This window comes from Sturnus vulgaris, chromosome 2 (genome assembly GCF_052056855.1).
Source record: "Sturnus vulgaris isolate bStuVul1 chromosome 2, bStuVul1.hap1, whole genome shotgun sequence".
Classification (NCBI taxonomy): domain Eukaryota; kingdom Metazoa; phylum Chordata; class Aves; order Passeriformes; family Sturnidae; genus Sturnus; species Sturnus vulgaris.
This window is the reverse complement of record NC_142244.1, coordinates 1,224,850-1,246,188: the sequence shown is the minus strand read 5'-3', so window position 1 is coordinate 1,246,188 and position 21,339 is coordinate 1,224,850. Positions and strand designations below refer to the sequence as shown.

At 39.2% G+C, this 21,339-nt stretch overlaps 2 long non-coding RNA genes across 2 annotated transcripts in view; both read right to left on the bottom strand.

The window, feature by feature from the left end:
• Positions 1-15,091, bottom strand: part of LOC148224594 (uncharacterized) — a 118,993-nt gene extending 103,902 nt beyond the window's left edge. Inside the window, exons 1-2 of the long non-coding RNA XR_015801916.1 lie at positions 14,247-15,091; positions 13,490-13,594 (exon numbers count right to left, since the gene is read on the bottom strand). This is a non-coding gene — a long non-coding RNA (uncharacterized LOC148224594). The remainder of the gene's footprint in view (positions 1-13,489; positions 13,595-14,246) is intronic.
• A 2,150-nt stretch (positions 15,092-17,241) lies between these two features.
• Positions 17,242-21,339, bottom strand: part of LOC148224593 (uncharacterized) — a 72,969-nt gene continuing 68,871 nt past the window's right edge. The window contains exon 6 of the long non-coding RNA XR_015799445.1: positions 17,242-19,594. This is a non-coding gene — a long non-coding RNA (uncharacterized LOC148224593). The remainder of the gene's footprint in view (positions 19,595-21,339) is intronic.

Here is a 21,339-nt window from a genome sequence, read left to right as displayed (position 1 = left end):
GCAACGGGAATCCCACAAGGCTACCCCTAGAATAAGCAAAAAAACTGAGGAAACAGTTCTATCATAAAAACATCTTTTTAAAAGCCAAAACATTTCAAAGTAATGTATTTTATATGGATAAAGTGGAAACCTGACAGCATTAAAATACTTTGGGTTTACTTTTATGTGAAAAAATTATTGCAAATTTCACTGTTTTTTTCAACTATTTGAGGTACGAACAAAAAAATTTACAGAACATAGAAGTAAAACAAACAAACAAACAAACAAAAAAAATCATTACTTCATTTCAGCTCCAAAATAAATGTTTTTATGATCTCAAGTTTGGAAGAATGGGTTTCCTTATATATTTTAAAGTCTAAGTTGGCTTTCCAACAAAACAAACCCAGAAAGCTAAAAATTCCTGCCCAATCTTGGGTTCAACAATCAATCTAGATGACAAGTCTGCTAAAAGTATAACTACACTGGTATTTTTTTTATATCCCCCTACCCACAAAGATCCAAGAAAAAAATGCACAGCAAAATGAAAGACAAACCCAGAGAAAAGCCTGGAGTCCAGTATTTAGTCATAGACAACATACATTTTGCATCCTGGTTCCAAACAGGCTTCACCATGAACATCCGGCTCATCCCCATTAAAGTGTCATAGCAATTTTGGAATGACTGTGAAGCAGCTAAGCCATCCAAGACCAAATTTTAAAGGTCAAATGCTTGTTGTAGAAATATGCTTGTCAGCAGCCTTGGCTGATGCAAGAGATTGCACTAACACAGAATTTTGACTACGTATCAGTGTAGTACTCATTCTTCAGAACAAGTCCCTGAAGAACAGTGCTAAGGTACATGAATAGGACAATGTGGAATAAATATTTTTAAAATATGAAGTTGTACTTCTGCCAAAGCAATTCACAGGCACTCAAGCAAAACAGTCACATTATTCTTAGTATGCAAAGGATTTCTATGCACTGTTAGGGAACATGCTGAGGATTATTCTCAATGAGCAACACCTAATGAAAAAAGCAATGGTCAAAAATATCGTCTTTGATGCAAATGACATTTGAATCACAGTGAAAAGTGGTATACATAATAATAGCGTGTCGCCAGAAGTTTCCAGCTGCAGTATCCAAATGTTTTTTTTCATAGGGTAGTTATTTCAAGCAACTCAGTATCTGTTTGCACAAAAAATTGCACAGTAACTTAGAGGAGTTAAGTGCTTTTCTCAAGAATATTCACAATCAGGCAAGAATGGCACAGTGAGTAGACTCCTGCTCTCTGTTTCTGATTCCTCATCCCTGCAAGCAGACCAGCAGTGTCTACTGCAGCAACATCTGGCAAGGCTTCCATTAAGGGCTGCCTGTCTGACAGGTTCTCTACCCACAGAAAACACATTGACCAAGATGCAATGCATACTCCAGCAAATACATCCACACAATAATAAGAGTGTGAAACAGCAGCATCTACATGAAGCAAGCCCTCACTGAAGTGAGTGATGCCAATATATCAGTTTTTCTTAAAGCCTGGCTACATCTTTAAAATATTTGGAAGTGTAAATACTGCCTTTGCGTTTTATGACACAATAAAAAGTGGTTTAATACAGCAATAAAAACTCCAATATGCCTTGACAAAGTTATTTTAAACACAGGTCTAAAGCTCATAGCTACTAAGTTGTAGACAGATTTAATTTCAGAAAGGCCTTGACACAATACCATTTTAAATGAAAGTAAAATATTCTGCATATCCAGACTTACTAAATAAATCTCAAGGTTTTTATGGCACTAATTAATGAGTATGAGCACATTGGGGCTGCTGAGTAATTTGCACTAAGGCTATATATTGTAGATGCAAAAGCAGAAAGTGACAGATGCCTAAGTACTGAAAAGGGGTTTAGGACCTTCTGAAACAAAATAGCTGCAAATGAGGAATTTTTGAGGTTCAGGAGAGAATATTTACTACAATGACCTAGGGCACAAGTGAGATCAAAGAATTAGAAGCAGCATGAACTGCATTCTGCCCTTCAAAACATCACACAACCAAAACAATGAATAATTCGAGTTAATTGTGCTTGTTTGCAGCAATCAGTGTTTCATCACATGTAGCACTCAGCAAGGCACACGAACAGCTTCACCCCCTCTTTGAGGAATGCGATTTGACCTGTGTTATTTCCTAGTCATTGGGGTGGGAGACCCAATAGCCAGGGACCCATGCCCTTGCCAATCCAAGATCATAGCACTAATTACCCCCAGGCAGCACTAATTACTCCCCGGCGCAGCTAGGGGCCCAGCTGTACCCCACAGGCATCAGGGCCAGCCCCAAGGTCAGGAGCTGCCAGCACACTTGCCACCTGTGGTGGCATCCAGTCATGGCCAGACAGCCCCACCATGGCCAAGCAGGACAGGCAAGCATCTCTGGCATGTCTGTCCCCAGAGTCCAGAGTGGCTGGTGACAACTTTGGCTTTAAAAGACGTTGAGCTTAGCGTTAAGATGGAGGTCAGTGTTAAGCCCAGGCTGCCCCATCAAGGGCTCAGAAGCTGAATTATATTTCTTTTAAATCTTATTTTTAACACAAAATTATGCCAAACCTTTACATTTCAGTTGAAATGAGAAAGGCACTGCTCTCACACACAGCACAGTTACCAAGTGTAACAGGACAGTGGTCTCTGCCTGGGTAGCAATCTCTTTATTAGGCACTAACAGCCCCAGAGCTACCTCCTGTCCATGACCTTCCCACAAAGATCCCTTCACTGCAGCTCCTGCTGCTGTGGTCATGGGACAGGGAAAAGGCAGGTTTTTTCTGAACAATCACAATCAATGCCAAACCTGTTAAACCTATAGGGTAATGAGCCACAAAGGATGTTTAAACATACAGAGTGTGCCGACTAGAACAGCATAGGTTTGTCTTTTGAAAAACAGTTCAATCTGACTTTGAAGAAGAATAACATATCACAGTGAACAGAAGTTAAAGCACAGAAAAAACAAGTTCTACAGCATTCATTATTTGCATAATTGTATTTATCTATGATTTTTTTTCCTTTAATGTGGAAAAGTATATTAAAAGGGGCTTATCTCATCTTAATCAGAATTATTTTGGTGTTTCTGCCAGAGCGTTCTTGTACCAATTGTTCCTGCCCTCACCTGGCATCAAATATTTTTCCCTTACCAAGATTAGTCAGCATGCTTCCAGGGAATCAAGGTGGTATTACAGCTAGATAAAAATACACGGCATTCTCAAATCACATGTGAAATAATTGGCAGAAACAAGACTCAGTCTTCTGAGTTAGACACTGCGGAGCCCTCTTGTTAATTAAAAAAGGTTAGGTGAATGATTTAGATGAGTAATTCAGAAGAATTATGAACCTTCCCAAACCTTTGTTCAAAATAAGAGCTGAAATTTCTGGAGACTCATAAAAAGCTAACTTTAGTCACACATACCCTTGTTGCATGCATACCTACACAAGTGCATACCCTGAGCTCTCCGTTTTCTCCTACCCTTTCCACATTTAACAAGCAGTAAAAGTGTCAGAATAATCTTGAAGAATAATGCCTGTGTCAATAGGAAATTTTCCACCCCACATTGCCTTCAGACACACCATGTTGTTTTTCAGGGAAGAAATCCTGAAAACAGCTTGACTGTTTTAAAAAAAAATAGCTATAGGAGTGATGAAAATAATAAGGAATAAAAGTTTGTTTTTGTTAACCAAAAAGCATTTTGATGAATGCCATTTTGTGCTTGACTTTTTAAAATGTCATTCAGCATGCAAAAAGACTTAGGAGAAGCTCTATTTAAAAAAACCAAAAAAACAAACCAAACAAGTGCTTTTTGGCACGCTACAAAAGCACCTCCAACCACATGATTTTTTAACACTTACATGTGATAGAACATCTATTTTGATAACACTGCTCAGAATTTAGCTTATTTGCTTTGCCTCAGCATTCTCCGTGGCCCAAAGGAACACAAGAGGAGCTGAACTCTTGTCCTCACCCTGACTGCTGTGGAAGCTCTATCCCATAACTGCATTTAAGCTGCCCTAGGATCAGGCTGGCAGACCCTGAGCACCAGCCCAGTGCCCTGATGATACATGTGCCAGCTGGAGAAGGCTCACAGCTGATACCACAGATGTGTGCAGGGGAGTGTGGTTCTGCCATCTAGATCCCCATAAACATGCCTGCAGCAAAACCCCAGCCTAACATACATTAAGAGCTTGTCTACCCATGGCATGCTCAGGAAAGTCAAAGCAAATCAGCTGAAGACAAAGAGTTAAAGCCAGGAACTTAGAGTAGTATTAGATGGAAGTTACTTTTAAGAGGGAATACCAAGAGGATACTTTAAACATGTTTTCAGGCAATATAACTTGATTTCAGAAGTCAATTGATTTACCTTCCCTTTTCTAAGTACACATGTGAATAAGAGGAAGAGAAGAAAAAAGAAAGCAGAAAATGTGGTAAATGTCAGCCTTCAGAAAGCACCAGTATCATCCAAATAAGTGTAACAACAATAACAAATTTAAATTCCTTTAAAAAACCACACTACAATAAAGGCATTGAAAACCTTCCTTGCGGTTAAGGAGTCACTGAGGCTGAGAGTTTCATCTTCAGGCAGCACAGTTGCATTCCCAACACTAGCATAGAAAGATTTACACTTGGGAAGCAGATGCACCTCAGAAACCCTTAGGCCATTCAAGAATGCTCTCTGTTTTAGCATCTCAGTTGTTATGGTAATGGGTCTGTGTTTCTGTTTTCCCAAAATCAGGATTATAAAAATATGATCCCACTGCAAATCAATACCAATAACTGCTGTAGTTCTCACCTCAGCTGCCTTTTTGAACTGAGACAGCAGGAGCCGAATCAGTGACCCACCATCTTTCACAAGGAAAAGTGCCATTTAGTTTTAGAACAAAAAAGAACCAAAAAGCAAACAAATAAGCAAACAAACTTCTAAGTCCTGAAGTCTGTTCTCAGCTGCTTCATTTTACTCTTTCATCTCTTGATACTTAGCTTCTTCACCCTACACATGCTGAAAATAAAGTCTCAAGAAATTCTTGCAGAGCAGAAATCTGGGTCATTTAAACTTTTGGGGTTTTGTAGCCTTACTTAACTGCATCTGAGCCAAAAGTTAATCCTTATGAAGTCTCTCGAAACCTTTTCAAGTCTATACTTCATGGCAAATGCATCCTGCACATACCAGTACTTAAACTCCAAGTTTTTCTTCTCTGGAGATTTCATAGATTTAAAATGAAATTATCTAAGTTTTATTCAAAGTATTCTTAAATTAGTTTCAAGGCACAATCCATTAGAAGAAAAAAATTCAGCCTACATAGTATAAAGGCTGGCTTCTGCACAAGAGTGTACGTGATTAAATTTTGGTCGACTAACTCGACATCCATGCACCACATTGTGTGGAATAGTCAGCAAGTATTCAATAAGACACTGACACTGTACATAAATTTAAGATTCTCCATCACTTGCAGTTCCTTACTGAACTGCTCTCCTATATGTAATTCTTTTAAGGCCATAAATATTTCAGAGAGATAAAAAAAGACATTAAAGAACTCTCCCATCCCCCAAACAAAGCATGAGGTGAAGAACATTGAAAAGGTGCAGAAATAATCCTGGCCTGACATTTCGTCCACAGGTCATTCTCACTTTTAAAAAATTGATTTAATAAACTTTGAAAAGTTTTGTATTTTATATTTATCTACATAAAAGCATTAGGACTAATATGGTTATTATTGCACAGGTGAAAAATACAACTAACTGATGAATCAATATAAATAGTATTTGAACTACTGCTTTTATAACCCAAGGCTTACATTTTTCCATCTCCCTCCCAAAAGGCTATGCATTCTTTACTTGCTCATCTGCAGGAATTTACAGGTGTTAAATTAGCCGTGGTAAGCCTTACCTTTTGTTCCCTGAATGCTATCAAAACATATTGAGAATTACAATAGAAACATATTGAGAATTACAGAGAAAAAGTTAATTAAAAGTTTGAATAGAAGCTCCAGAAAGTTCAAACAAAAGATTTTTCCCTGGTTCATACCAAGATCTGGCTGCATGCATAATTACACACAAATCAGACTGTAACTTTCTATGCTTTTCTTCAATAAAAAAAAAATAAACCTTTCCCCTTCAATTTAGCTAAATGTTTATAAATATCTAGGGCTCCCATTGCAGTCAATACCTTGTGGATGTGATGTTAAAGTGATAGGACACGCACAAAAAGACCAAACAGTTCCAGTGATTTGTATTGTTGGGGCAGCTTGCCAGGTTCCCCATCTAAATCTATCCTATAAATAGAAGTATTCTAATGTAAAAAAGTTTCCCATGTATCCACTGTAGTTTAAAGACAAGTTCTTTCAGTGTCAGCTTTCCACAAATATAAATGATTGAGTTTAGCTTATAAATGTCATCTGAAAGTAAATTTTAAGATTGCTGCTTCCAATCTTCATACCAAAATAGCAAGTTTTATGTTAAAGGCCATTGTCTACCTTCCAGAAAGAACCTCTGCTCTCCACATTTCTCACTACACAAGTACTTAAATTAACCAGGCAAGGATTGAATTACGCTCTTTGTGGAAAGGATGATGCACATAGATTTATTGGGGTTTGTTTGTTTTTAGGGTTTTTTTTAAATTTACTTCATTTGACAGTAAGCAAAAGTTAAAACTATGTATGTCTATCCTAGCACAGTTTTCTTCTCAAAGAAGCTGTTAGTGACCATGGCTGAAATGCTGTTAAAGGGAATTCAAGCAGACAAGACAAGAGAGCCAAGGCAAAGACATTAGGACACTTGCCAGCATAATAAACAAGGGTCTTCTGTGTCAGTAGATCTGGGCACCTGATAGCTCACCTTCCCACTCACTCCCACACACTATTTAGCCTTAACCACCTGAGGATACAGGGCAGAAGCATTTCTTAGTAACACATTTTTGGCCTTGAAAAAAGGCCAAAAGTTGCTACTGGCATCAGTTCTCTATCACAGATTCCCTGAAGCAGATTTGATTAAGCATCATGGATGCTCATAATTCCAGTTTTTCTGGCTAGTCTGAGTATTTCAGACAATGCTTTGTGCACTGGCTATAGATTTAATACAGGCTCTGGCACAGCACCTCCTCCAATGTGAAGCTAGCATGACAGAAAAGGAATAAGTTTTACAGTAGTGCTGTGGCCATAATGGTGTTGAGAGGTAACACTGATGAAGAGTAGTAATAGCTTTATTTAGTCATCCACCAAAATGGACCATAAAAACAAACAACAAAAAAAATCCCCCCACAATAAGTGCTCTTTTCAATAATTTAGATACTTAAGATACTTAGATATTTAAGATTTTAAGAGTCAAAGTAGGCCATGTGGCCTTTGCAAAACATGTTGTGCATTTCATTACGTTTTTTCATTAGAAAAATCATGCATAGAAGCCCTGATCAACACATTATCCTAACCTAGGCCAAGTGAAAAATATTATTTAATAGATGTCACCACCCAATAAAAAAGTTTTGCCTTTTCCCTCCACTTGTGTCTCTCCAGCTTTGCTAAACTCTTATTCCAAGCATACAAACTACTTTCACCTGGTGAAAGCATGCTACACTAAAACATAAACCCCAGCAACACATTTCCACAGCAACAACAAATACTCCACTCCTGCAGCAGCCATCAAAGTCCATCCACCCTACACAAACATTTTCTAAAATATGCTTCTAAAATAAGCTATGCTTCACTTCTTTGCCCTCTGGGAGAGACTAGGCAGCCACTATGTAGTCAGGTAACTCATGAACATGGCTATGAAAGAAGAATATCTCACAAAAGGTCTGCCTCTTCATGAAAGACCTACAAAAGTAAAATAAGGAAATAAGATTACTAACTCTGGTAGGTGCTATATGCTCAATATTAAAAGTAACCAAGAATTTAAAGCAACCATTTTGCAGCCCATTAGAATTTATCCTATTTCCACCCTAATGGAACTTCTCTACTTAGGGACACAGGTGAGCATGTCTCTTAAGAATATGAGATCACAAACTTTTCAAGAAACATGAGAAATGGAAAAGTATATTAAACTTTTAAAATAATAATAATAAAAAAAATCCTTGCACTTTTTTTGTTCTCTAGTCTGCAGGTGATATAAGGGCTTTCTCCCGATAAGGAAGAGAACAGTTCAAAAGCTGAATGTCAAGGAAACTGCACAGCTCCACTCCACAGAATTAAAAAAAAAAAAACAAAAGAAGATACTAAGCTGTGTGAAAGTCATGGAGAAAAAAAAGAAATCAAGAAAATTGCACTCTGCTTCTGACCATTTTATGAGAAAAGAAGTAAAATATTCCTTTGTTACATTCTTAATTTCTACTTATATGCACAGCTAGAACAAGATCTAGAAATAGCCAGCAGTTGGGTATGGTTTTCCTCTTCCTCATTTTAAGGCTAATCCTGTAGGTCTTTGTTCTGGAAGTTGAGAATGTGATGCAGCATACAAGTTCTGTTCACTTTTCACCTTTACTTTCCTTGTGGGATTCCTGTCTGCTACCTCCCAGGCAAAAAGCTTCATTTACTGCTCTGTTCCTGAAGCACAGGAACAGAGACCTCAGTGGGCTGAAGGATGTGGAACAATACCTGCACCACAGGTTCAGTCAGCTCTGACAGGTCCACAGATCTGCTGAGGTGACAGATACCACCCATACAAAGACATCTTTCCAAGCCGAGCCCACAAAGTATTTGCAGTCATGTGTGAGTGTCCACACACTGTAATATTAGTTCTATTATTGAGCCATGTAGAAAGTTTGCTTAATTTATGAATACTTGCCTGCAGTATCCTTTTAGTTGCTCTTGAGTCTTATTCTGAAGGGCTTTTAGTATCTGGCAGTTGAAGCAACACTCACTGAATAACACTAGGGCACCCAGACACACAAATTATTTCAAATACTTTTGAGAAGCATCAATAGACGTTATATTTGCAAATATGCATGGGAGCATTTAAGTAAATGCAGCATACTACTTCAAAAAGTACAGACCTATCAGTAAAACCATTAAGCTCAGCACTTTTACCTTCCTTTAGCTGCATTAGAAATGACTGCTTGAGGTTGGCTGAAGCTCCTGCTAATGGATTTTGAATGCGGTGCACTTTCTCCACCTCCTGTTTTAGAAGCCTCTTCTATTTCCATGTACATCTTGTGCCTCCAATTGGCTAGGAGTTGCTCTCCTGTGTACCAATTAACTCATAATCAGGTGGAGAGTTATCTTAACCTTGGCACAGCTCCCCTGACAAGCTGGATCTGAAGCATTACAGGTCAAGAACCACTTTTAAATGCAGTCACACGTGTGACAGAGAACAGGACACAGCTACCCCACATGCCTCACCTGGTGGAGGGGCTTTTGTAGCAGCACTTCAGGGCACATGGGCGACAGCCCCTAGAGCAGCAGGTGCTGATCCCCAGCTGCTCCGGCTCTTTACTTCTGTGCCTCAAAGAGCTGTAGGGCTTAGTTCCTGAGGTCAGCAGAGATACTTTTTGCTGAAAGCAAATACATAACAAGCCTATAGGAGAGCCCAGCTGTTCTCACTAGATGAGGTAATCTGTGAAGAAGAACTTCATACCCTTCCTCAGCCTCTTGTTGTTCCTCTGGCATCCCATTCTAGGCTCACCCACAGTAAGGCTGCTGGAAAGCCTTCCAGGAATCTCCATCTCTGTAACAAAATCAGGCTTGGCCACCAAAGATATCCCACAGCAAGAAGAGGAGAGTCCTCACTGGTCAAGGCTTAGCTCTAAGGGTATTCAGGAAGAGAAGGTCCAGCAGCAGCCAAGTTCAGACAAAAGTCTAGACCATAAAGCAATCTCCTGGCAATAAAGCATGTCTAATGTCAGGCAGGAAACCAGTCCACAGGCCAGCACTAGGATCAGGTCTAGTAATTACCAAGCTGGGCCTTAATGGTAGACAAAGTCAAGCCAGGAGGTCAGTCCAGAGATTGAGGTCTAGATCAGGAAGCTACACCAGCACAGACACCACTGAAGAACACTTTTTCCACACAGCTCAAACAAGGGACCAAGAGCCCAGAGCTGGTTTAAATATAAGATGTGGCTGGAAGCCTCAGGTGAGGCTCTTTAGGGTCACTAAGGCTTATCAATGCCCCCAGGGCCTCAGCAACATGTACCTGCTGCCATTCCTTCCTCAGGGTGCATTAACAGACAGTGTGTGATTGAAACGTTGCCATGGTTTGCTGTTCACTCTGTGAGCTGGTTGTCTTCTTCCTCAGCTATCCCCAACCCCAGAAAGACCTGTACCACTAACAACCTGTGCATTAGAGATGAGAAAAAGCAGCCACTTCTTTTCTTTCTATTCCAATGCATCCTTTTGGAGACTTTATGATTCTGTTCCCCTTCTGACAGACTTTGGCAAACTATTTGCATAAATACCACCCCCAGAAATGCGCACACCATACTGAATGGTTTGCTTGCATCAGATACTGCAGTATTTTTTTTCCAATCATTTCACCCTTCAAGGAGTTTAGGTATTGACTTTCCATTCAGATCTGAGTAGAAATCCAAGACAAGAAATTTGCCCTGGTCTCACAAAATACCAACAGAGCCAGCTGTGCATCCTCTTGTGTTACTATTTCTTCCATTGAATGTACCAAGCATTAAATTACCTTATTCAATGCTCTGTGCCAGGCCCTTAAGCCAAGCAGCTCTGCTGCTTAACTCTTCTCCAGGAGATCTAGCCCTTGGATGCTTCTCCCTGAGACACACTACTTGACTACCTTTGAGAGGCAGGGAGGAAACAAGAGATACAGAGGGTAAACAACTGGATGTCAAAGCCGAAGGAGGGATTGTGATCTAGAAACATGGCAACCTGTTTGATATTTGTTCTGAATTATTGCAGAAATTTTTCAGTCTATATTAAAATTTTATAAGCAACAAGGATAATAAATCAGCTACAGAAAATAGAAAACTTATGTTTACTCTTGAAAAAATTGCTTTACCTTGAGGTAACTTTTTTCCCAGCAGATGCTAAAATATTTTACTTCAAGCTTGACAAAGAAAATATTGCCACTTCCATGGGCAAAACAGATGTAGAGGAAACAAGTAAAAAGAAATACAAATGTTTCCAATATAAATACTATTGAAGAATTTCTGGAACAGGATGCATGTGAATTAAGCAAATAAATGCTTGACAATTATGCTTTCCTTAGGTAATTTGTATGTTTGGGTTTTTTTGGTGGGTAGCCGTTCTCTAGTTGAATTAATCTCTTTAGGATCTTTTCACCTAGACTCATGGATATTAGTATTGAAAGGGTTTGACTGGCTGTATTCACAGTAATTATTATTTTCAAGGAAAATTAAAACAATTGTTCAGTCATCAGTGTAATGGTATATCTACTCCCTGTTTGCAGCTTGTACACCTAAGGTCTCAAAGTGTAAGAATTCAGTTTCATTGAGGACTAACCTGAAGTAACATATTCTTATATTTTATCTCCCAGATGTATGAGATGTTTCACATCTCATATTTTTTATCTCATAGAAAGGAGATATGCTAATGAAACCTATGCTATTGCAAATACGACCTTTGCAGAGAAACGTCTGTGTTATTATATCACTTAAAGTTGATAAAGTAATGATAAATCCTTTACCAGAATTTTGAGCCCATCCTAACACAGGTAAAACTTTCAGTTCCTTGCTTGCTCTCTCCAGACTACTCCATGGTTTGTAGAAAGGAATTACATGTTGTGCACATATATGTGGAAAATCAGGTAGTGACAAATATCCTGTCTTTCAGTGGTCCCATTTTTTCTAACCTGTTGTCACTGTGGGTGGGCTTTGATTTTCATTTTATTTTTCCTTTGTGCAGGTTCCTCAAGTATTTTTGAGGAAATCAGCTGGCCACTATTAGCAATTAGTGTCGTGAAGCAGAGGCTAATTGCACTGATTAGTTGCTGGATGGCCAAGAAGGAAGGTTAAGAGATCAAGGCCAATTAAAAAAGGAAAGGACAGACAGAAACAGGCCTCTCAGCACACAAAAGAGTGGAAATATGTATGCGTGCGTTGTACCTGATATTGAAGCCAGATGCTTAGTTTCATATTTGGGTTTTGGGTAGCAGGTTTGGGTCGTTTTGTGGGCTTTTGCCTGTGGGCAACATGCCACCTCCCCACTATCTAAAGAAGTAAAAGTTCTATGCTTATTATGCATGTAGCAGTGAAGCTGACCATCTAGGAGCTGCCTCTTCTTGCAGTGTGAAAAATCAATCCTGTTCAGTTGTCAGGGAAAAGGCTACAAGATTGTGAGGAGACTGCTTCAATACAGCTCTCAGTCTTCCCCATGTGTCATAAGGCTTCTCTAAGCAACACATGGACAATCTTGGCCTGCACTTGGTAAAAAGCAATTAAATATCTTTGTGAGTTATAGGAGTTTATTAATTCACTGCTCCCTCTCTACATGCAACCACAGTACCTCAGTGAAAAAGACAGCTAGAAAAGAAATTGTGGTAATAGTTATCAGTTAACTCAGGCAAATGAGGCTAATTTGGGAAGGATGTTGCTACTCATAAAAGTGAAATAGTTCAGAGAGAAGTTTTAAACAAACAGAAGGTGAAAATCCAGAGGAATTAGTGACTGATTTAAGGTTAAAGAGCTAATCTTGCAATTGCAGTTAGCAATCATAGTAATTGAGTTTATTATAAGAGACCAGATGGTGATTACAACTGGGAGAAAACACCCAGAGAAACTGGTTACTAGAACTTTGGGATTCACATGTAATTTAAAACAATAACAACAACCAGAATAAAGAAAAATGTGAATATCTTGAACCAGGTATTTTTTACTTCAGATTGGTGCTGGTGAATATTGGATGCTAAAGCCACTACAGAGAATGTAAAAATGACAGAAAGATGTGAATGACTCAAAGTAAGAATTGAGGAACTTGGCACAAAGAGCTCCACACAATATTCTCCCAAAATAGTAAATCTCATGTCCCATAAGCCTGGAAACATATAGATAAGTTTCCTGCGAATGCATTCAAGCAAGGAAGTGTCACAGTTCTCCTAAAACGATGAGGTCAAATCCCAATACCACTGATATCCTATATTTAAGCAGACACAGTGAGTGGAACTTTGTCCGCATGTGTAAAATTTTATTATTACATAAAGCTCAGATGAGTTGAAACAGCCATAAACAATTTAATACCTTTGTCAAAATGGGTGCGGCAAACACTCTACTTGCCTAAAATAGGAACACAATTTTCTCCATTTGCAATGTATGAGTTATAAAAGTCATGCTAACTTGAAAGAAAATTAATAGTTAGAGGCACAAACACTTCACCTTTGACAAAAATCTATCAAGCTGAGTTTAAACTTGCAGTACATACAAATCAGTGGCTATCTCTTTCCTTACAGTTCAATTTTAAAAAGAGTATTAGCTGCCAAGTCATGTTCCAAAGCCGGAGGTACATACAGAAAAAATATTACGAAATATTACAATCATAGTCTGATCAAAAAATCAAACTCGAGTAATGGAGATGCTTACCTTCCAAAAAGAGAGACATGGAACAGGGTGTTTTGCAAGGTCAATCAATTGAATCCTTCATGGCAGCAGGGTAAAAACTGATGTCCTGGAGCAAAGCAGACACAGCTTGAAAAAGACAAATACGATTGTCATATACAATACCTCTCTTTTCCAATTTAGCTCCTCTACAAGATTCTACAAATAAAGAGTTGCTTGCCAGCTTCTATTTTCATTAAATCCAGTAGTGGGATTCATGTAATTTAATTTTTACCATCCTAAAATAAGTAGCTGGCCTAAGCTAGTTACTTAGGTTCACTCTCCAGTAGGGGAAGTACTTTGAGAGGATTCATCTTTTTTATGTCATTCTAGGATAGTTATCTAAGGTAGTAGCACTAATTGCTCTCTGGAGCCATTGATCTTCATTTTATCTTCATTGACTACAGACAGAGTTTAAACATTTACCTTTGATGAGATGCTTCACTTTTATGTGTCTCAAATTAGATAGGAAAACTCCCACTTGTTATGCCTGGGAAAGTAATTGCTGATCATGTGCCACCGTTTAATGGGCAGGAGTTTGAGCAGTTTTCACTGCAGCATAAGTTGAAAGATAACACTTGTCCCTTTCCCCCCTGCTACTCCTCTTATCCTTAGACCCCTGGAAAATCACATCAAAATGCTGAAGTAATGTGTTAAATAGGAGCTGTGGATTGAGATTCTGACCTCTGTTTAGTGCTAATGAATTGCAGGATGGCACCAAAGGACACAGATCAGCACGTACCAGCTTGGATCAGCTTCTCTTCAACAGGCAGCTGTGCGTGGGAGCTCTGGAGGACAAGCCACAGAACCAAGAGATGAGTGGGGTCACAACTAGGCATGCCACAGATAGCAGCAGCTCTAAGAGCTTGCTACTCCAGCTAGATGAAAAGGAATAGGAGAGGCTTGCAATAAATTTTACAATAAAGTACAATGGTGCCATATCAAATGGAGACAAAGATAATGCGGTCAGTCTTCTTACAGGAGGGGACACCTGAAACTGGAAATTCAACTCCCAAGGTAGGACAGAACTATAATAAATGGGCTTGCAGCCTCACAAATAGTGATGCACTGACACAGGAGACATTTCCTTTCCTGGAAGATTCCTAGAGATTTCCATGCCACTGTTACAGCCCTGGGACTTTGAGAGCCTACCTGGATGACATTAATAATGAGGTGTGGTTTACACCCTGTATTAAATTAAGGGAAATTGTTAACTGATGTGTTTTTTAACGGTAGCTCTGGAAAGGGAAAAGGGAAAGCAGGGAGCATTGCCTTTTGAAGGCTCTGGAATGAACCAGCTGCCAAGTCACACAAACATTTCCATTGCTGACCAGGAAGGTTCAAGTGAAGTAGCACCCTGTAGGCTCTTTGGCTCTGAGTAGTTCAAAAGTTTAATTTACATACAGCTGTGTTGGAAGCTCCCCAGTTGTGAACACCAGCAAAATTAAATTGGGTGAGCAGCTGCTATCATAAGTTTTATCATCCCCTGACCAGTACTCTCCCTGATGACTTAACTCATAAAAAAAGTTACTTTATCCACAAGAGTCTCACAATGTTGAAGGACATTTTAAAAATAACTCGCTCAGTAGTTAGACCTTTAGCCTCTAGCATTGCTTTATTAAATCACAAAACACGATATATTCAGATAACATTAAGGTTCTGACCTTGGATGCACAAAAAGTAAGGAAATTCAGAGGAAAGTTTGAACCTCTCTCTGTGTCTAACATCAGACTTTTGCCTACTGTTTGCATTGAGGGCTTGTGGCACCTACTGTAGCTATGAACGATCTCCTGGTGGTTTGGTGACCCTTTCAATTTGTAGGTACAATAGCTTAAGGACAGGACTTTAAACTGGACATGAATTACCTGGTACTTTAAGGTTGAATTTAGATCTTTTGCCAAGCTTGGAGAGTGTTTTGAGTTCAAATGTTCCAGTGTTTTAAAAGTATCAAGACAAAGCAAAGAAAGACCCCTTAGAGACAGCCTGCTGTGGTGGTTAATGCAAAAATATGAAGTCTTTACAACCAAACTATATGAGGACTGAAATAGTTTTTCCTTGCCTGAGAATCAGCAGGAGAAATTTCAGGATAGAAGAAGCGATTTTTTTCTTTGTACCTTAAAAAGAATTCCAAAACTGGGGATTAATGTAAAATTATGGTTTAATCAAGCACTCCATTATTCTCTAATGAACTAAATGGAGAAACTCATAATTAGGTATGTTTTCCTTCCCAAAACTTCCTTGGGGGAGTTATGAAGGGGTTAATTCCCTAATTATAAAAAATTTCTCCCACATTAACAATTACTCTCCCTCAGGTAAAACTGTAGTAGCAAATGCTCTCTCTGAATAAGCTGCTGCAGAGAATTCATAATTTCTTCTACAAAATTACAGATATGCAAACAGAAATTTAAAACAATAAAAAACCCCTGAACACCTATTTCCCAAAATAAAAATAAATGCAAAGTAACACAGGGTAGCAAATAAGTCTCTTACGCAGTCAGGAAGCTCTGCTTGTGGAAGCCTTCTTCCCTTCAGATGTGTATTCCCACGTTTTCCTTACCCTCTGCCTCCACCACAAGCATCTCTGTTTCAGTCCATCAGCACTGCCTGAGCCTCCTCCATGCTGCTCCCGGCTCTCCCATGCCCACCCTTCCCCATGCATCTCCCAAGGGAGAGAGTGTGGAGGGATGAGTGCACACATCTCATGGGAGCCCCAGGGTCACTTTTTGGCCAGGCAATCTGAGGGTCCCACGGACTCCACACAGCTCCCAGCTTGTGCAGCTTGTGGTCCTTTACTATTCTCTGCCTATCTGGTAAATTCAACTGAAATTAAGCTACAAGTGACATCTTGAGAGTGGGAGGACAGCTGACTGATGTGCCCACAGACAGTAATCTGCAGATATTTAAGAAGGCTTCTGAAAGAGGAAATAATCACCTAACATCAGCTCCACAATTACTCAGCTTCATTTGCTTCCTTCCCAAGGCACCTTCACATCTGGGGCCCTGATACCCTGCCCAGCCCTGCTGCTACCCCACACTCCTGTGGGTGATAAACTTCATCCCCCAGATGAAGAAGTACCCCTCAGGGCAAGCCGGGGGAAACCTGCCCGGTGCCACAGACAACACCGGTGAGGACACAGGGAAAAATCAATAAGTGATGGGCTGCACCCCTGCAAAGGATGGTGCTTTAACACTTGTTCATTTTGTAACCAATGCTGTTCTTATTAATTCCACATATTATCTAGTTTATAATTGCATTGTTACTTTAAAATGTTGGTCAGGTGCCATAGATTTTGTTCTAGTTTTTTATCACAGGGTAATAGATTAAAAATTAAATAAAAATAGAAAAAAATCCCACAGAAAACATTAGGGATCATGCAAAAAGATAAGAGCAAACTAAATTGTGTTTTCAGCTAAGAGCTTTGACACTTTTCTACTAACTACAACAGGGATTGCTAGGGTTGTATCTGTACGTTTAATTCAGACTGCTGCACCGCAGGCTTTCAATTTTATGCTGTGTATCATCTAAGGTCTGTCTATGTGTTTCTAATCGCTTTCTCCATGCAAAAGAGATGCCATAGATTACCAACAACGGACCTATTAATCATCAATCTAAGTGCAGCTAGGCTTACACATACAATATTTATAAGTGTTTATATACCTCTGGCTAATGCTCACAATCAATGAGTGCTAGACGAGGCATGCTGGAGAGTTATCAAATGGTCATATTTTTCCATGATATTTAGTCTGTAGTTGACCTTTATTCCAGATTATATTTGTGATAAAAAGGGCTTTTTTAATATATAAAGGAAATTATTTTTAAAATGCTTACTTTCCTGGGGAGCTGAAAAACTTGACTGACTGCATATTTCTGGTACACCTAGGGGACTGTTTATTGCTGCCTGTATGGTCTTTCAGATCATCATCAACTACTTAATGAGCAAATATGATTTCTCTCTGGACTTTGTAGTTTCAAAAGGTATAACTATGAAGTAAGCCTTATGTGAGCTATAAGGGGTATGTGGGGGGGAAATCCAATTACTATATGAGTTTAATTGTATCTCCTCACACCCTATGAGACCAAGAAAGAGTCTAATCAGTTTGCAAATAAAGTCTATTCACATTTTACATATTTCTGGTTGCTGGAAAAAGCAAATTTACATTCTAAAGAGTGCATTCATCAGCTTCTGGTCAAACAACATCTAAGCATTCACTTCTTTTCAAAGTCAGGCTCAAAAAAAATGTAATTCAGTAATGAGAACTACAGAGTCCTCTTTCATTTCCATTGAGCTCTTATGTTAAAAAACAGAGCCAGTCAAACGATTTATTCCATTTATTTATTTATTTACTTTGCAAATAAATTATGTGATGATATTCATCCCTTTTTTCCCTCCCTCTTTGTAAATCATTTGTGAACCAATCCAAATACTGTGACTGTATATCTTATTAGCAGGCATTCCCACAAACTTATTCCAACCTTTGAAACATTTGCTACCTGTTTGCTTAGAATATGTGTCATTTGGTCTTCTTGGTGAGGGACTAGTCACAGGGTAGATACCAGAAACATTGAATTAATCCAGCAGTCATTTTGCTTGGAAGCAGAGCAATTCCCCAGCCATTCCTATAGAACAAAACCTGGGTGGAACTTCATAAATACTTGAGGGGAAAAACAAAGCAGTTTGGAATTCTGAATAAAATACCCCACACTTGATCTCACTCTCTTATTTTTTCCTTCTTGAATTGTTCCTCTTGCCATCAATTTTAAGCAGAAGTATCGAGGCCCTTACCTCCCTGACCCTTTCTGTACTCCTGAGGCACAGGGCTCTGCATCTGGCACAGTCACAGCAGTGCTCTGTGGAATGTTCAGTCTCACACTTCCCTGTTTGTCTGCAGCTCCTCGCCAAAAATATAAAAAAAAAACCAAAACAGTGTACATCTGTGAAGGTGGCAATGGGCAGCTGTGGACATCTCATGAAGAAAAGAAAAGGAATATTTCAGGCGGTTACCAAGCCACAGCTGATATCATTAAAACACTGTACAATATGTTAAGTTTCTGTGTTGATTACAAAAACTAGCTTACCAATGGCATTTACAACTCAGTTCAACCTGAATTTTGCTGGCTTCCTGCTGCCAGAAGCTTTGGAGTTTATTTTCCTTCTTCCTCTGGTCCACCTCAGAAAACGTTGGTATGGAGTTGACTGAATTAATCCTCTCTGGCTTCTACCATCCAGTGACAACAAAATTGTAATTACATTAAAAGCAGCTGATGTTCAGCAGCAAGCTGTGCTTCAGTTGTACGTTTCCTTTTGATCCCAGGGTAACCCGTGGCAGTGGTAGGTAAAATGATTTTTCAAGCATAAGCAGAAAAGCCCCCGAGGAAAAAATATGCTGTATAATCATGAGAGGAAATGCAGCACTTTTTATTGAGGACACCATACCTTTACTCAGTGCAGACACAAATACCCCTCTCAAAGGAAATGTAACCAATGTTTTCAAGCATACTGCTCCCTCACATCCAAATCTTAAGCTATTTACAAGAATTCAGAGTCTTAGTATTGAAGAAGTGATGCCTGGAAAACAGCGATAGGTTTCTCCACATGACTATGTATTTGTGTGCTGCAGGGAAGTCTGCATCTAAGCCCAGGCACCTCCTTCCAATAGCCCCAAAAGTATCAGCAAGTTGTTCAGGCTGGTGTGCCACAGCCTCCACAAGTTGAATAGCTAAGAAAGATGCTCTGTGTGCACAAAAAAGCAGCAGGCAGACAGCTGTGATTTTAAGCTCCTACTTAAGCAAAGTATTCAGCACACACTTGGCATTATGCATTGAAATCAACAGTGTTACTCATTTGCTTAAAGTGACACCTGAAGGGCCGGAACTGTCCCCAAGGGAATATGTTGCCATCCCACCACTGCTTCTCCAGCTGAACCGCAAAGCTGGGACCCACAATGATGATCTCCAAGGCAAATCCCTTTTTGCAGGAAACGTAAACTCCACGTGTTGCCCTCAGCCATCCTGAGTGCTTCACACTGCATGTCTCACACTACAGGACGTGTTTTAGACCTTGTAGCAGCCTCCCAGCGCCTGAAGGGAGTCTACAAGAGAGCAGGAGATGGACATTTTACAAGGGCATGGAGTAACACCCAAGGCTGAATGGCTTTAAATTGAAAGAGGTGAGATATAGATTAGATATTAAGAAGAAATTCTTTACTATGAGGGTACTGAGGCACTGGAACAGGTTGCCCACAGGGATGCCCCATTCCTGGAAGTGTTCAATGCCAGGCTGGATGGGGCTCTGAGCAACCTGGTCTAGTGGAAGGTCCTGCCCATGGCAGGGGGGTTAGATGAGCTTTAATGTTCCTTCCAATCCAAACCATTCTATAATTCTATGATATTTAACAACTTACCTTGTTCCACGTCTGAGCACACGAGATCTTTGTTTGGGGCTGCCGTGGAAAGTGCTTACATTTCAAAAGGAGCATTTCATCACAGCCTTGTTCCCTGTCAGTATTAAGGCTCCCAACAGGTTGACTAGACGCTGAGTGGCACCTGATAGCTGTAACTTATTGCATGGAGCAGTGGTTACTCCTAGAGTGCAAACCTTGAGCTTGGCACCAAGCACACATCCAGGAACCTGCTCGTTTTGAACTGCCACTTGGTCTGCATACACATGGATCACAGTTTTATCCTCACGTGTTTTTAAGTTATGTGTGTTAAAATAGCCAGGACCATGCCACAGTAGGTGACATTTTATATCACGACAACTATTTTAACACTGCTCCCATTTTTCAGGTCCTAAAATGAAATATCATGTGCCCTGCTTTTTTTATGCACATTGAACACCATCAGATTCAGTTCATGATATGGAGGAAGGGGAAAATAATACCTAAAGCTCCTCAAAAATTAACCAAAACCCTACACTTCTCCAACTCAATATTGAGAATGTCTTAATATTTTCTAGTGGGCATCAAAATATGAAATTATCATTTTTTTTTAATTTTGTGGGTTTCATATAATGCTGTCTTATGAACATGTGTTCAGCTATTCTTGATTGTTGCCTGAATCAAGAAATAAATCTTCCAGGACCTTCCAGAAAAGCAAGTCTTGTTCTCAAGTCCTGTAAATGCATTTCTTGTAAAGTAGTTAATTATTTTTCATTTTCAGTATCTCCCATTGTGTGCACCAGCAAAATCTGTATGTACACAACTTAAGTTTAACAAGAGGTTTTTCCATCAAGATAGTCTTTTCCTTAGTATGTATACATTTGTTCAGCTTTGTTGCCAGGCACCTATCCATTCTAATGAAATACAATTATGCTCAGAACATTTTTTTTCTAATATTTTAGAAGAACCATTGAGCACAAACTTGCTATCTTTTCCCCACATGCATGCTATTTACAATTTTAGCAGACTATTTCAATGCTTGCTTCAGATTTCAACTCTAGAATTAGAACAAATATTAATCACTAAACTATTTTTGCTTGAACATGATCTAACATATTTTACAAAAGAAAAATGGAATTTTATAATCCTCTTTGAGCAATTATATCCATTAGGTATGTGGCTTCCTTAAAGGCAATAGCTAACCTAATAGGGTGGCCATATACAATATTTTATTCAGATGACATTTTGGGTTTTAGCATTCAGAAAAAGAAGCCATTGCTTAGCGGATCTTTTAAAATGATCCAAGCAGATTATTTATCATCTTCAGAAGTCTCTAACTGGCTGTTTATGTTTCACTTAGGCTTAAATAAGGTAACTACTTTCTGGCCACTGAGCAGTTTTTAACACACCTTTCAATAATATTTTCTCAAAAGCTATTATTTGCCCTTGTTCATACA